Source organism: Protopterus annectens, chromosome 9.part0, assembly GCF_019279795.1.
Source record: "Protopterus annectens isolate FY-2018-M chromosome 9.part0, PAN1.0, whole genome shotgun sequence".
Classification (NCBI taxonomy): domain Eukaryota; kingdom Metazoa; phylum Chordata; order Ceratodontiformes; family Protopteridae; genus Protopterus; species Protopterus annectens.
The window spans coordinates 849,623,974-849,641,283 of record NC_056743.1 but is presented as its reverse complement, the minus strand read 5'-3'; the positions used below and the strand labels follow the sequence as shown (position 1 = coordinate 849,641,283).

Here is a 17,310-nt window from a genome sequence, read left to right as displayed (position 1 = left end):
CATTAATAAATGTTAAAATAAGAAGTTCCTGCTGTATAAGTACTAGGCTTATGAGCATCTGAGCTTGCTATAATCAAGGTAGTTAGTGGAGTGGAAAGAAAGGTAGTGGTTGGATGGGGTGGGTGATATTAGAGTGGGAGTTGCAAGGGCATAGCCAGCATGTTTTTAGGTTAGCTTTTAGTAAAGTTTTGAAGTGGGTGCATGATGGTACGGAGGTAATTGTGGGTGGGAGGGAGTTCCATAATTTGGCTATGGTGCAAGAGAATAGTGCTTCACCAGCAGAGTTATTGGCTTTAGTGATCTCCAAGTGATTTTTGTTGCTGGATCTTAGTGGTCTGGTGGTGCGATAGGGTTGGAGTAGATTCTGGAGGGATGGGACATTTAGTGGATGGTTTACTAATTTGTGGGCGAGTGAGAGTTGATATCATTGAAGGAGGTGAGGGAGTTCAAGCCAGCCCAGTTCAGCAAGTGAGAGACAGTGGTGACTATGGTAGGATGCCCCTGTGGTGAATTTGGCAATTTTGTTGTGGCAGGTTTCTAGCTTGTTTAGATTGCATTGCCTTAGGTTGGTATATATTGGAGAGGCATAAACTAGGGTGGAGATAAGGTGGACATTTGCTATTGAATTCTTTGCTGCTTTGGTGAGAAGATGCTTATTTCTGTATAACGCTCCTAGTTTTTTGTGGACTTTTTTTTATGGTCATGGATATGTGAATGTCAAATTTTAGTTTATTGTCTATTTCCCCTCCTAGCAATTTGGTGTGTTCAGTTGGGTATATAGTGGTGTTGTCTTTTGCTGTGATGTTAAAGTGAGAGTTGTTTTGAGTATGTTTGGTGGGATGGAAGATGAGTAGATTAGTTTTGTTTGGTTTGAGTATTAATTGGGCATCAGATAACCAAGTTTCAACAGAGGAAAAGGCTTCCTGTGTGACTTTTTGCAGTTTGGGTAGGGACTGGGCTGAGCAGATGATGGTCGAGTCATCTGCGTATTGTATGAGTGTGCCATGTGTGGTGGCAGAGGCTAGATTATGTGTGAAAACATAGAAGAGTAGGGGTCCAAGGATGGATCCTTGGGGAACCCCTATGTAGACAGGTAGTTGGGGAGATATGTCATTCTGCCATACAACGGATTGTTGGCGGTCAGACAGGTAACTCTGCAACCAGTTGGTGACTGATTGTGAGAAGGATAGGTTATTGAGGACAGAGATAAGTTGTTTGTGTGGGACCATGTCAAATGCTTTAGATAGGTCTAGGAAAGTAGCAGAGGAGAGATAGCCATTGTTTTTATGCTGAAGGATAGTGTTAGTAAAGGAGAGTAAGGCAGTGGTGGTGCTATGGTTTGGTTGGAAACCATGCTGAGTATTGGAAAGGAGGTTGTTAGTAAGGAGGTAGTCTGAGACCTGAGAGTGTATGCATCTCTCTAGTATTTTGGAGAGTGGAGAGAGAATAGCTATGGGGCGGTAACTGGTTAGTTCTGTGGAGGGTCCGCCTTTGTGGAGGGGAATTATATGTGATACTTTCCACAGTGTGGGAACATAACTTTCTAACAGAGATCGGTTAATCAAGATGGATACTGGGTAGGCCAGAGCATCAGCAGCGATTTGTAGGTATTCACTTGGGAGGTTGTCTGCTGCTAATCTGGTGGGTTTAAGTTTAGTTAAGAGTTTTTTTTATGTTGGAGGTAGATACAGGAGAAAAAGAGAAGGCAGTGGGGAGATTAGTAGTTGAAGGTGTGGGTTGGAGGGAAGGGGGGGTTGTGTTGTTTAGCTAGTGATAGTATGGTTTGTGTGAAGTGTGTGTTGAATGAGGTAGCAATATTTTCTGAGGAGTGAGGGATGTTAGGAGGAGGGGTACTGACTTTACCTGGGTGGAGGATGGAGTTTATGGAGGACCAGAATTGTTTGGGGCTGTGTTTGGAGGAGTCTAGGGCAGACTGGTAGTATTGGAATTTGTCCTGTTTTATTAGATTTTTGACTCTATTGCGTAGTTCTAGGAATTTCTGTCTAGTTGAGGGGGTCTTGGTTTTGCACCAGTGCTCCCAGGCTTTATCCCTGTTTTTCATTTCTGACTTAGTGGTTTTCTGTAGCCATGGGGAGAGTTGTGCTTTGATTCTGGAAAGTCTTATGGGGGCATGGTAATTAAGGATGCTCAGGAAGGTAGTATTAAAAAATTCAACTGCGTCATCAAGACTGAGGTACTTTAGAGGATGCCAGTTACTTTCTTTGAGGGATGAGATGAATGTGAGTGGGTTAAAGTTTATTTTTTTACGTATCTGATGGTAAACGACAGGTTTAGCTTGGTATAGGTATTTTTTCAGTAGGAATGTTGGGGAGTGATCACTGAGGCTATCTGATAAGCAGCCTGTTATATATGACTGGGGGCTCTTACTGACTAGTATCCAATCCAGGGTAGTGTGCTTGCTGGAGTTTTTATTTATCCTGGTTGGCGACTGGACTAGTTGGGTGAAGCCATGAAGGTTTACATGATGGGTTGGATGGTTGCCAGAACAGGATTGCCAGTCAATATTGAAGTTACCTAAAATGATAGTTTCTTGGGGGAGATGGTGGGTAGACCAGCTGAGGAGGTTTTCTAGTGGAGGGATGTTTTGGCCAGGTGGGAAGTAGCATTCAATTATGTTGATGGTTTTGTTTTGGTTTATTTTGAGGTTGGTATATATTATTTCTTCATTGCCTATTTGTGGAGCTGATGATTTTAAGATCTGGATGATTAGATGCTGCTTAAATATTATAGCTACACCGCCTCCTTTCTTGTTTAGCCGGTCTACTCTTAGTATGCCATAACCTGTAGGGAGTATTTGCTCACTGGTAATGTGAGGTTTTAGCCAAGTTTCTGTCAGGATGACTATATCTGGAGAGTACAAGTCTATGGTGGCATGGAGTTCATGGACTTTGTTGGATATACTTCTAATATTTAGGCTTAGTAGAAGGAAGTCATTTGGCTTTCTATTGTCTGTAATATGGGAGAAGTTGTGGTTTCTAGTCTGATTATGAGGATTGGGGTTGGAGACGGTAGGGCCAGGGTTGGGGTGGATATCTCCACTTAGGGCTAGTTTTGATATGCATGAGGTTGTTTTCCCAGTTTTTGAATGTGTTTGTTTATAAGGGAAACTTTATGATTGTGCTCTTTGGGTAATAGGTATGGTGGGAGGGTTACTATGTTAAGTTGTAGGGATGCTTTATGTTTGAGTAATATAGTTGGTAGAATATGTGGGGGGTGCATAGGGATGGTTCTTGAGTTGGTGGGAGGGGAACTGAGTGAGGGTGAGACATGAGTGGTGGTGTGAGTAGTAGTACAGTGGTAGTGGTTGAGTGCGAGAATGATAGAGCTTTGGTAGGATGTAAGATATGCAAGGAGAGTGCATGCAGTGAGCATAGGTAAGGTATGCTTGTACATGCTAGTTGAGGAGGTGTGATAGTAGTGGGAAGATGGAGGAGGTAGTGTTGGGTTAGCGCTGTGGTTGGCTACCGGAAAGATGGGAGGGGTTTGTGAGTGTAATAAAGGTGGGACCACTGGGGGCGGGAGGGAATAGGGGGCAGGGTGGGGAGCGAAGCGGGTAGAGACCCTGTTAGTTGCTCTTATGAGGGGGCTGGAAACAATCAGGTAACAGAGTTAATTGATGAATGAACATATGATAGTGACAAGGGTGATTGTAGTTTTAAAAAATGGTGCCTGCCACAGGTAATATTTATTAACTTTGGGATTGTCTTAAGGTAATAAACAGGGAAGGGGGAGGGGAGAACAAGGGAGTGAGCAGGCAGTTCTTTGTACTGCTACTAATGAGCCAAAGCAAAGGCAAGTTAGTGTTTGAGAAACAATCACAATTGGCCAAGGACTGCTCTGAAACTGTAAGTCATTTCTTAACCATTTTCAGGTGGAAAAACAGGATAACCTTGTATCAGTAGGCCACTGTGGTCTCAGTTTAAATTAACAAACACACAGTATTGATCAGATTATGGAGTTTTGAATGCAAAAATGCAGAAGTCACTCTTTTGATATATTCTACATGTTGTTAACCTACATAACTAAACAGAATAAAATGGTTAGATACAGTTGAAAGGATTTGCAAGAGGGTATTTGGAGAAAAGCCTGCTTAGTACTTCATAATTTCTATGAAAGACTTTGCTAAATATTCACTCCATTCCAGGTGATGTGGAGGATTCCGTTCCAGACTTTGCATGTGTCTTCAGTCTTTCTCCTGCTTTATACTTTAGTGCTGCTGCTTGGCTCAGTAACTACAGTAGCAACGCTACTGGTCAGGAAAACAGGGCTCCTGAGCTTGCAGAGCTGGGAATTAGACCTCTTGCTGTAGAATACATTGCAGGACACAGTGGCCAAAGATGTCATGGCTGAGCTAGCAGCAGTAGTATTCCAGGAGGGCATAGCATAAAGTAGCAGAGGAACAGGGCACAGCCTTCTTGACTGAAATGTAGGACATCGATCTTTCCCTGTAGCAGGTGAGTGCAATGACTTCCTTTCTTCAAGATGCACAAATATATTACTTGAGCATTTAACCATCCTAACTGCTGTTTTGCATGGTTTTTAAGTACTCAGTATTTCTGTCCTGAGTTGTGAATCTCACTTTCAGCTGTGTTTCCGCTGGGCCAGATTATACAGCTGTGACCCCAAAAGCACTGAAGCAATGTTTCTGGGTCATGAAAAGATAAATATTAGATGAGTTACTGAGTTCTCCTAATTTACAAAGTTAGGTTCTAAGCACTGTAGCATACCTTCTCAAGCAGCACTCGTCTTTTATCCTGGCACTGGCTGGTGTGAAGTTTTCCATGGCTTTGCCTAAATATCAGTACTGACAGCAGTTGTAGGAATGTGGCCTGAATCTGCAATGCTGAAGACAGGGTTTCCCACCCTGCTTGGATCTTCACACAGAGTAGAAACCTATACCTCTCCACCCAAGTTTGCTACACTGTCAACCAACAGCTATCATCAAACTCTTGAATTCAGCACAAAATGACTTCTTCTTTTTTTCTGCTAACTAGAAAAAAGCAGTTATAGGGAAGTGACAAGAAGTTACAAAAGTTATTTTAACTTTTGTGATACCAAGTCGAAGGGCAGTGAGGCAAGATGTAGAAAAATTCACCTGGAAAAAAAAAACAAAACATCTCTTCTAATTAATTGCCTGTCAGGGTAAATATTTGTGCAGTAAGCAGGACAGACTGGTATGATGAATGGTTCCTTTTTACTATTACTCAGATCCTGACTCTATGGCTCTGTTTATTTGTCTGCTATTTTGAAATCCTTTGTGCGGCTTCTCCTTTACCTTAATATTCACTTTGCCCCTAGATGTCCTGCTTTATTGCAGAAGATTTGTTAAAGAAACAAAACAGCCCTGAAAAGCAGGTAATACAGCGCAGTTATTGTTAAATCAATTTTAGCAGGCAAAGTTAATAAGGGGACATTAGGGCCATAGATGATAAAATAAGGAGTTTGGGCTACAAACCTCACTCTAGAAAGGTTATGGTTTTATGGTTTTATGTCTACTCCCCTCACTAGCAGTATAGAAGGACCTCATTCTCTGTTGCTTTCCTCTTTCTGTTCCTGTATGCATTTAGGTAAAGTTCTGTTACTGCTACGTTTTGGTTTCTTCTTGCTTTTACCTTCTGTGGTTTCTATACTGTACACTTTATTTGATTTTAACTGGTTACAGTTTTAATCTTAATAGTGCAGGTTTTTGGCAGTGTGCCACAGACAGTAGCTGTGTCACCCCAGCACATTTAGAAATGAGTTATTAACAATTTGTTTTCCATGATGAAAAAGCATAACATAAACTAAATATTTATGTACCTTGATTAAGTTATTAACATTTATTAAAAGAACTGACACTTATTTGATGGAATGCAACAACTGTCTATAATCTTACATGTTCACTCTCATCACATGGCAAAAATGCCCATTTTATAGTGCAGATAATTCACTCTAGTGTGTAAAGTCACATTCTAGCTTAGTTCTTCAAACTAAAAATCTTACAGCCATTTGATTAATAACTTAGTCTTCATTTCAACATTTATTTGCTGTCCATCAGAGTAACATCAAAGTGTACTTCTATGCTACAAGAAATTTTGGCCAACTATTCATTAGCAGGCAAATTTTTAACAAGGTAGTTGTTGCCATCCAAGCTAAAATATTTTTCAAATTAGTTAGTCATCTACTATAGGAAATTAGTCATCATTTAACATCTTGTGGTGAGGAATACAATGTTTTGTTAAGTCTTTTTTTTCCAAGTTCCAAGAGTAAACACATTTGTGCCTATTGAGCAAGTTGATGATCTGAGAAATATTTCATATTTGCAGTGTACCTACATAGGAGTAAATAGTAACAGAATTAAGTCAGTCAGGAAAGTAAAGAACTGGGAAGGAATGACATGCAGATCACAAGTACAGAATGAGAAAATTACTGTGACGTACAGAGTTGGTTGGAACTGTAAGAATTAGTACTGAATATTTGATAGTTACAAAGCTGGAACTGAAAGAGTCACTGAGAAATATGTCACTTTCAGAAATATAGAGCTGAGATAGAAGGGATTATTTTGTTGAAAGTCACTCAGACAGATTCAGAACTGAGACTTACAGAAATGTAGAATATGAAATCATTGCTAAATGTACGCAGTTGTGATTGTAAATGGTTACAGAGTGGAAAACTACTTTGAAAGGTGTATAGCATTGGGACGTGAATGACAACAGACTACAAAATCCTACTGAAAGGTCCAGGTCTGAGAATGAAGGAGATGCAGGGTACAAAACTACTTCAAAACTACACAGCTGGTACAGGAGGCATTACAAACTAGGACACCATTGTGATGGATACAGAGGTGGAACAGACAATATTGCAGCGTATTAAATTACTCTGAAAGGTACACAGAATATTGCAGATAAACTATTTTTGTATTGATTCATTAATCATGTAAATGGAGTGTTCTATCTGATCCCCTTTTAGCAGTAACATGACCCACAGGCAAATATAATACAAGAAACAACTGGACAACCAAGATACAAAGCAAACATAGAATAATACAAAAACTGGACAAACAAAACATCGAAATAGCAGCAAATACTGTAATTTAAAGTATATAAGAACAGGTTTGCACAGTGGTCCAGTGATCGTGAATGCTGCCACTAAGCTCTAGTGTCAAGGGCTCTATTTCAGCCCTGGACCGTATATAGGCACAATTTATCTGTACTCTGTATCAGTGGAGTTTTCTCTATGTATGTTGGTTTTCTTTAACATCTCAAAGATATTCCACTTAGACTGATTGGCTACTCTAATAAATTATACATACATCTAATGCAGAGGATTACAGCTGTCAGTTTTTAATACTGTTCACCTTCAGTCCTGGGTTTCATTCCCTGACTTTCTTTACCTGCTATATGACTTTGAGCAAGCACCTTAACAAGAAAAAAAAAAGACAAGCACAGATACTAAAACTCCAACTCATTTATTTAGCAGGGTGGTTAACGCTTGCATACACAATGGCACTTCATCAGACAAGTCTGAGTCTAGCTAGGGATCCTTATGTGTTAAATATATTAATTAATGAACCGATCTAAGCTAATTCTTTAAAGGTCTCTGCTTTAAGAGAGAATTAATATAAATATCCTTATCTAATTGTGGTGCATAACATGAATGGGGCAGTACTTTCCAGTAAAGCTCCCTCACTCTAAAAATCTGTTCCAGTTTCCACATCTAAAATTCACATAAAAGCTTCAAAACCATTAAATAAATAACCTTTAAAATCCATACATACCACTAAATGCTTATAAAGTGCATTTTGAGCTAGATTTTTTTACTTGTTACTGCACACAGATACTCATATGTCCGGTTTTGCAGTTTTGTAATTGGTTTCCATTCATCCACAATCCCTTTCCCATTTTTTTTTTCACATGGGGGTCAGGATGTCACATCATCAAGAGACAATCATCTAGAGCCAATGTTCACGTTTTGATTGCTTTAACTACATAAAATGCATCACACGCTATGCATTTAGCTATATTCACAACTTTAGTAAAGTCCATCCTATCCATCTAAAACCATTTTTTCCATTTAGTTGTATTAAACTTTGCACATGTAAAGAATTTCAACCTCTTCCTTATAAGCATCAACCCCCTTTTTCCCAACTATGGGGTTGGGTTATCATATCAACAGTGTCCATTACGTAGCGCAAATATATATGGGTCTAGGACACATGCTCGACTAGCATGTGTCCGAGCATGTGTCCAAATCACAAAACACTGAACACACATACACGAAAGCGCTTAACATCGAAAAGTGCTTCCGTGTATGTGTAGTTAAAAAAACCCCTATGTTTCTGCACCCCCCCATGTGGGGGGTTGTGCCCCCCACACCCCCTACTATAATATTCTCACTCCGAGATCGCACTACAGTGGGGAAAAGGGAATTTTCCCTTACCCGCACTGTAGTCCGATCTACGAAACAGGCACACATACACGGAAGCGCTGTTTGATGTTAAGCGCTTTCGTGTATGTGTGTTCGATGTTTTGTGATTCGGACATATGCTAATCGAGCATGTGTCCGGATCCCATATCCCATATATATATATATATATATATATATATATATATATATATATATATATATATATATATATATATATATATATATATATATATATATAGATAGATAGATAAATACACACACACACACACACACACACACACACACACACACACACACACACACACACACACACACACACACACACACACACAGTGGGTATAAAAAGTTTACACACCCCTGTTAAAATGCCAGGCTTTGTGATATAAAAAAATGAGACCACAATAAATCATTTCAAAACTTTTCCCACCTTTACTGTGACCTATAACCTTTACAATTCAATTTAAAAGCAAACTATTCTGTTAGGGGAAAAAAATATAAAAAGTTAAAAACTTACAATAGGCTGGTTGCATAAGTGTGCACACCCTTAAACTAATACTTTTTTGAAGCACCTTTTGATTTAATTGCAACATACAGTCTTCTTAAGTAGGAATCTATCAGCATGGCACATCATGACTTGGCAATATTTGCCCACTCTTCCTTGCAAAAGCACTCCAAATCTGTCAGATTGCGAGGGCATCTCTTTTGCACAGCCCTTTTCAGGTCACCCCACAGATTTTCTATTGGATTTAGGTCTGGGTTCTGGCTGGGCCATTTCAAAACTTTAATTTTCTTCTGGTGAAGTCATTTATTTGTTGATTTGGATGTATGCTTGGGGTCATTGTCATGCTGAAAGGTGAAATTCCTCTTCATCTTCAGCTTTCTAGCAGACAATTGAAGGTTTTGGGCCAAAAGTGACTGGTATTTGGAACTGTTCATAATTCCCTCCACCTTGACTAAAGCCCCAGTTCCAGTTGAAGAAAAGCAACCCCAAAGCATGATACTGCCACCACCATGCTTTACCGTGGGGATGGTGTTCTTTGGGTGATGTGTAGTGTTGTTTTTGCGCCAAACGTACCTTTTGGAATTGTGGCCAAAAAGTCCAACCTTTGTCTCATCAGACCATAACACATTTCCCACATACTTTTGGGAAACTTGATGTATTGTTTTGCAAAATTTAGCTGGGCCTGAATGTTTTTCTGTGTAAGAAAAGGCTTCCATTTTGCAACCCTACCCCATAGCCCAGACATATGGAGAATACGGGAGATTGTTGTCACATGTAGTACACAACCAGTATTTGCCAGAAATTCCTGCAGCTCCTTCAGTGTTGCTGTAGATCTCTTGGCAGTCTTCCTGACCAGTTTTTGTCTTGTCTTTTCATCAGTTTTGGAGGGACGTCCAGTTCTTTGCAACGTCACTGTTGTCCCATATTTTCTCCACTTTTTGATAACTGTCTTCACTGTGTTCCATGGTATATCCAATGCTGTGGAAATTTTTTTGCACCCTTTTCCTGACTGATGCCTTTCAACAATGAGATACCTTTGATGCTTTGTAAGCTCTCTGTGAACCATGGCTTTTGCTGTAGCAGGCAAGTGAAGTAAATGTCAGGAAACTCCTAGGACAGCTAAATTTTATTTGGGGTTAATCAGAGTCTCTTTAATTAGTGGCCGGTGTGTACCCAAGAAGATTGAAAGCTGTAATTAAATCAAAAGGTGCTTCAACAAAATATTAGTTTAAGGGTGTGCACACTTACCCAACCAGCTTATTGTACGTTTTTTTATTTTTTATATTTTTCCCCTAGCAGATTTGTTTGTTTTTCAATTGAATTGTACAGGTTATAGGTCACATTAACAGTGGGAACAGTTATGAAATGATTTATTGTGGTCTCAATTTTATATAAAAAAAACTGGCATTTTAACAGGCGTGTACATATATATATATATATATATATATATATATATATATATATATATATATTTTTTTTTATATTTTTATATATATACATATATATATATATATATATATATATATATATATATATATATATAGTCAGTATTTATTATAGATTATAATCATGCCCACATTTAGATTATTTATAATATCCTTTTTTGGCTTTTAACTCAGTAGAGATTGTATATTCCTCACTTTTGGTATCTAAAGATTGGATTTTTGCCTATTAGTTCCATCAATTCTTTCTGCTCAAGTAAAAATGCCATTTGTTTGTGACTTGTAGGTAGTTGTCATCCTGTCTTGTTGACATACATCAGTAACAAAAACTTACTCTTAATTAACCAAGAAATAAAGCTTCAAGTCATTCTGCCTTTTCTTTGTAACTTCTACTTTTGGGTACCAGTGTAGCCCCTTGACAGAGACTGTTCCTTTAGCAACCTAACATTCTCCTCAAAAGTTATGCCCTCTATAGTCATTTGGGATGCTTGTACCATTTGTGATTTTATTACACTATTATATTTCATGTCCTGTGTATGCTTGTTTTTTGTAGATAAATATGTGTTCTGCTTAACTTCTACTTAACTTCCTTAGTATAATTCTTGGTCTCCAACTTCCCTTTATTCTTGTAACTGTACATAGCTAAGTAATTTATATAAGTAGGCCGGATATTTATGTTTAGCTTTCAAAGCATATTTGCATGTAGTAAATGTTGAACAAGTGCCTGACCGCTTTCTTTTATTTCTTCCCATATAATTAAAACATTTGTCTATAAAAAAAAGTATGTAATTATATTTGTCCTAAATACCAAGGTCTTAATACATATCTCTTCCCACTTAATGTGACAGTGCTCTCAGGACTCCACTAAAAATTAACTTCAACCAGCTGGGCAGCCCACTTAATAAGGTATATCAAAATAAATGAGTGAATGCCATTTTTGTGAACTTTTTTCCTGGGGGTTTCCCCTATAAAGAAACGTTCAGCTCAGCAAGATCAATAGAGTTTACAAACAATAAGTAAATAAATAAAAATAAATAAATACACACACAGTCGCATGTGCACATATGTGTGCACAAGCACGCACACATACTTGCACACAGGTGCGCACACACACACACACAAAAAATAACATATATGATACAATGATATAAAACAAAAATAAACATTTTGCAGTTAGCACAGAAGATTAAAGCTTTTAAGCTGTTTCCCGTAGTTCAGAGTTTGAGTCTCTCAGCCTCCTTTTTGACTGTTGTGTAACATTGAGCAAGTCACTTAACCAAGCAATGTTCTCAGGATGAGTCTGAAAAGGGTCCATCTGGATCAGTGCTCTCTCCCGATTAAAAATACAAACAAAGAAATTAATAAATTAAATGCAAAAAGTTCTCAAATTTAAATGATGTGAGAAAAAATCATCACAGAAATTCTGTATTTGAAATATTAAATATTTTAATATAAACTGTAAGTTTACTTATAAAGTAAATTATGAGTGTGAATGTTAAGATCATAAGTAAATATTATACAGACCCCCCCCTCCTTTGATGATTTTGTAAGCCCTCTTAGGTAGCAAATTGCCAAGCTGAAGAATGATGAAAAATCGATCATTCATACTCCTGAAGTGTGAAGTGGATTCCAGTAAACCATTCCTAATGTGTTCCAAAGGAGGAGGCAGCTTTTCAACTAAGGCTACAGTGATTATTTGTCTATCTAAACATTAGTCTTATTATTTTGAGATCTGAAGCTGTAGACTGTAGTAAAAGAAAATCTGCCTATAACTAGATGGCAAAAGTAGTAAAACAAAAGTTATGTACCAAAACATCTATTCCTTTTTGTAATGGGAAGCTAGCCAGCATGTTTAAGGGTGGAGAAACAGTGTTGTCTGTGAATTGCTGATGAGTAGAATTTACAAATGTTATTTAAACATAATTGAGGCAAATACAGTGAGATGCAATGCTGCAAATGGAGAAAGTACTGCATATGTGGGATAAATATTCATCCCCCATTAAAAATGCACACATTACTTTTTAACTTAATAAGCTGTTTAAGTCTGACTTGTATTTTTCTGACAAGAAGATCAATCAGCATAATGAAAGAAGGATAAAACAGATTAAGATGCTGCATAACTCTTCTAGCTTATAACAATTTCAGTTGGAGAAAACACTTAAGAAATTCAGTGTGAAACTCTTGCTAAACTAGGAGAAGATGATAATCTGATTTAGCAGTAATAAATAGAGCATTACCATAACGTTTGGCATTTGTGATGATAAATTCAATACTTACACATACATACATACATACATACATATATACAAATATTTCAAGCAAAGGTTTTAATGCCCTTCTAGCCTGCTAGTATACCAAAATACGTATTCCCATAATAAGGCAGATGGATCATGCCTGCTTAACCTGGTTGACTTTTTTGAATCAGTCACCAGAGCTGTGGGTGAGGGCAAGGCAGTTCATACAACCTGCCTCAATCTGGTCAAGGCCTTTGATACCATTCCCCACTCAGGAATTATTGATAAACTCACCAAACTAGGCATCAACCCCACTAGGTGGGTTGCAAATTGGCTCACAGATAGAAACCACAGTGTGAAAGTAGCGGACTCCAAGTCAGACTGCCGACCAGTCATGAGTGGAGTCCCACAGGGATCGGTCCTGGGTCCTCTCCTGTTTGGTATCTACTTCTCAGACGTCCAGGATAACACAGAGGAACTCTGGCTGACCAAGTCTGCAGATGACTGCAAGCTGGGAGTCATTATTAACTTCCCAAGTGATGTAGACATCCTACAGAAAGGCCTCACTGAAACCAATGACTGGTGTCAAAACCATGGCCTTAAGCTTAATGCCAAAAAATGCATCGTCATCCCCTTTGGGAAAAACTCAGTTCCCACTAATTACCATATTATAAGAGATCTGGGGACACAGGTTGACAGTAACCTCTCCTTCGACCACCACATTGCCACTGTGGTCAGAAAGTCCTTCTATGTGGCACATCTCATTACTAAGTGTTTTGCATCCAGGAAGAAAGAGGTCATCATCTCTATCTACTTTTCCCTCATTAGGCCAGTCATTGAGTATAATGCCCCATTTGGCATGTACCTCACTAGACACATGCACCAGCTGGAAAAGCCACAAAAGTACCTCATGAAGAGGATCCTAGGCCTTAAACACATGTCCTACATGGACAGACTCAAAAAACTCCAGCTATTCTCTGCCTCATATCGCCTGCTAAGAGGTGATCTCTGCTTAACTTACAAAGCCATGTCTGACCCAGCTCTGTTAGAAATGCTACATCTAAAGAAATCCAAATCCCTCCACACCACATGCTCCAGAGACCTCAACCTCATTACTACAATCAACAGAACATGCTAGAGGGACAGGTTCATAACCCAGAGACTGCCCATTCTCTGGGATAGACTTTCCATACATGTCAAGCAGACCACCTCACTGGCCCTCTTCAAGAGAAGTCTTGATGAGTGGATGGGAAATAGAAAGTTCACCCCGGGATCACTCCAGTGGTTGTCCTTGATAGAGACTCTGGGAACTAATGTCGGGTGTCATGATGCCAGGGCACTTCTATGGGCTAGGCTTGTAAAGGCTCCAGGGCCATTAGCTTGGTACACACCTATGAATCTATGAAGTGTCCAGCTGTTCTTAATATTGCTTGCTTTAATGTAATTTGGTTGTCTGTTCAATGCATCAGCTGCTCTGTCAGAGAACCAATTAGTAAACTTATCATGCCTATAGAATCTTCTACATAGGTTGTCTGATTCACTACTACTTTTTGATAACCCCAAACATTCCTAGAGGTAGTTGTCTCTAAATGCCCTTTACACCTGAATAAGATCTCCACTTATTTATTTATTTATTTTGCAGTTGGTTTACCGGGATAGTCCATTGGGCCAAAAGAACCCATTTTCAATGGAGTCCTGGGGAGAAAAGCTCCAAAAACAATTAGCAAGGTTACAATAAGGTATTTAGTTTCAATTATACAATTCCTATGGACTTGGAAATACAGTAGACTAGTATACAAACATATACAAATATTACAATCTTGTATCGCTGAAAACAATTTACAATATAGAAACTGAGAGGCTTTTACAACTTAGGGTGGGTTACACTGGAGATATCTTTCATACATTCAGGATGAGTAGCTTAATACAATCAAGAGAAAGATATATGAGCTGACATAGAACCTTTCAATATAGAAACAGAGAACCTTTTCCATCAGAGGGTATATTTACACTAAGGTACCTTTAAGTATTCAGAAAAAGCTAATACAAGCAAGAGCAAGATCTATGAGTTTAGGAGAGTAAGTAGAAATTCTCATTATGAATAGGGGAGGAGAAGTGAAAATTCTCAGTATGAGGAGATTATGTTGGGTGGGAGCAGGAGCATTCCCACTGGGAAATTAGGTGTGAGTGAAGGGATTTTTTGAATGAGAAGTGATTTGTGATAGTACGAATGGATGGGGGTAAGGAGTTTCAGAGACAAGCAAGACTGTAGGATAAGAGATTTTTTCCAGGGGGACGAATTGGTTTACACAGTTCAATTAAGTTTTGGTTGTTAGATCTTAGAATTCTATCAGGGAGGTGCATTTTGAAGGTAGAGGAAAGGGATGGGCAGAGGGAGGGATTGAAGAGGAGTTTGTGTGCAAGAGTCAGTTGGACGTAGGTGAGGTGATTGGGTAGTTCTAACCATTGTAGTTTGTGGAGAGCTGAACAGTGGTGTGAGGAGGACTTGTGGGAGGTAGCAAACCTGACAATTTTGTTATAGCAAGAGGAGAGTTGTGTTTTGAGAGAAGATTGTAGGTTAGTTAGAAGTGGGGCTCCATAGAGGAGGGATGGGATGAGAAATGTGGCAGATAGGGTGAGTTTGGTGGAGGGTGTAAGATAACGATTCTGTCTGTAGAGCATGCCGAGTTTTTGGTGGGTTTTTTTTATACTTGGTTGAAGATGGGAATTGAATTTAAGCTGACTATCAATTTGGACCCCAAGTAATTTGGCCTCAGATACCAGTTCTAAGGGTGTATTGTTGTGACTAGTAATAGTGAAATTACTTGGATTGAAAAAGGTAGCTTTAGAGGGGGTGAATACCATTACTTTGGTTTTGGAGGCATTGAGTACAAGGTGATTTGTTTTCATCCATTGTTCGGTAGTTGAGAATGCATCTTGAGTAAGCTTTAGCAGTGTGGGGATGGAGGTAGCAGAGCAGATTATAGTTGAATTATCTGCATATTGGATAATTTAGTTGAAGGGATAGAGTTATGGAAATTGTTTATGAATATATTGAAAAGCAGGGGACCCAGTATAGATCCTTGGGGAACACCGGTTGGGGTGTTGATGAAAGGGGAGGTGGCTTTTTTCCATCTCACTGCCTGATATCTATTGGATAAGTAGCTAGTGAACCAGTTCAGAGAAGAGGGTGACAAGTTAAGCTTGGAGAGTTTAGTTAGTAATAAATTGTGGGAGATAGTATCAAAGGCTTTAGAGAGGTCTAGTAGGAGGGTAGAGACAATGTGTCCTGTGTCCCGGGCTTTGTTCACAGCTTCCAGGAAGGAGAGTAGGGTAGTCATAGTACTGTGTCTTAGTCTGAAACCATGTTGTGTTGGAGTTAGTAGGTTATTGTCTAAGAGGTATGGTAGGAGTTGTAGGTGAATACACTTTTCTAAAAGTTTAGAGATAGGAGATAGAATAGCGATGGGACGGAAATTAGTAATATCGTTATTGATGCCTCCTTTGTGCACTGGAACAACAAAAGCCTTTTTCCAGATTTGGGGTACCGAGCTTTCTTGAATGGAACAGTTGATTAAAATGCTGATGGGGTAGGCAATGGCTTCAGCAGCTATACTGAGAAAGTAAGAAGGAATGTTATCAGGGGCATTAGAGCATGGTTTTAGTTTCTGCAGTAGTTTTTTTATGGTGGATGTGGGTATAGGTTTTAGTGAGAATGGTGGGGGGAGGGGGAATTTGAGAATATTGATGATGGAGTGGAGATAGGGGAATGAGCAGTGATGAGGGGTGAAAAGTTGGTAGGGGAGGATTGGGGTGTAGTGGGGGGAATGGTGGGGTTTGAAGATGAAAAGGATGAGGTTAGTTTGGAGATAGAATCAATGAAGAAGGTGTTGAATTGAGTGGCCAAGTCTATGTCAGGAGTGGTAGGGTCTGGGCTCGGGTTATCTGGTTTGCTGGGATTGAGGAGGGTAGACATGCATTTCCAAATTTTTTGAGGGTTTGTTTTGTTGTTGTTTTGGATTATGGAGAAGTAATTTTGTCTATCGGAGATGATAAGTTTTTTTACTTTGTTTCTGAGTGTTTTGTATTTGTTATGGGCTAGGGGAGTCCTATGTTTCTGATATGATGACCATGCCTTATCTCTAAGGTGCATAGTTACTAGTGTGTTTTTTGTTAGCCAAGGGGCAGTTTTGTTTTTCATTTGTTTTGTTTTTATGGGGGCTTGTTGCTCTAAGAGGTTTAGAAAAGTTGAGTTAAAGTGGGCGACAGCCTGTTCAAGGGGTAGAGTTTTTAGGGTGTACCAGTTGATTGCTTTTAGAGAGTTGGAAAAGGTAGTGGGGTTAATGTTTTTTTGGCAGCGAGTAGTAATAAAATTGTGAGTAAGATGTAGGGGTGAAGTTAATCGGTGTGTGAATGTGGGCAAGTGGTCACTAAGGGAATCAGGCAGGGTGCCACTATATGAGAAGTAATGAGGGTGGGAGACTAATATCCAGTCTAGGATACTATCACTGGTGAGGTTTTTTGAGGGCCGAGTTATGGAGTTGATCAGTTGAGAAGAGTTGTAAAGATTAATGTTAAGTGGATTTGTGAGAGACTGTATTGCAGACCAATTAATATTCATGTCACCCATAAGTATAGTTTCATTGTTAATGTTATTGGAAAGCCAGGAGAGGATATCTTCTAGTGCAGAAATATTGTTGCCTGG

General features: G+C 39.0%; 1 protein-coding gene across 3 annotated transcripts in view; it reads left to right on the top strand.

The window, feature by feature from the left end:
- Positions 1-4,257: 4,257 nt before the first annotated feature.
- RGL2 (ral guanine nucleotide dissociation stimulator like 2) overlaps positions 4,258-17,310 on the top strand; it is a 791,449-nt gene continuing 778,396 nt past the window's right edge. For 2 of the 3 annotated variants that reach the window (XM_044083538.1, XM_044083537.1), the window contains exon 1: positions 4,258-4,475. The gene's annotated coding sequence lies outside the window, so the exon portion shown is untranslated. The remainder of the gene's footprint in view (positions 4,476-17,310) is intronic. The other variant, XM_044083542.1, reaches the window with a different exon arrangement.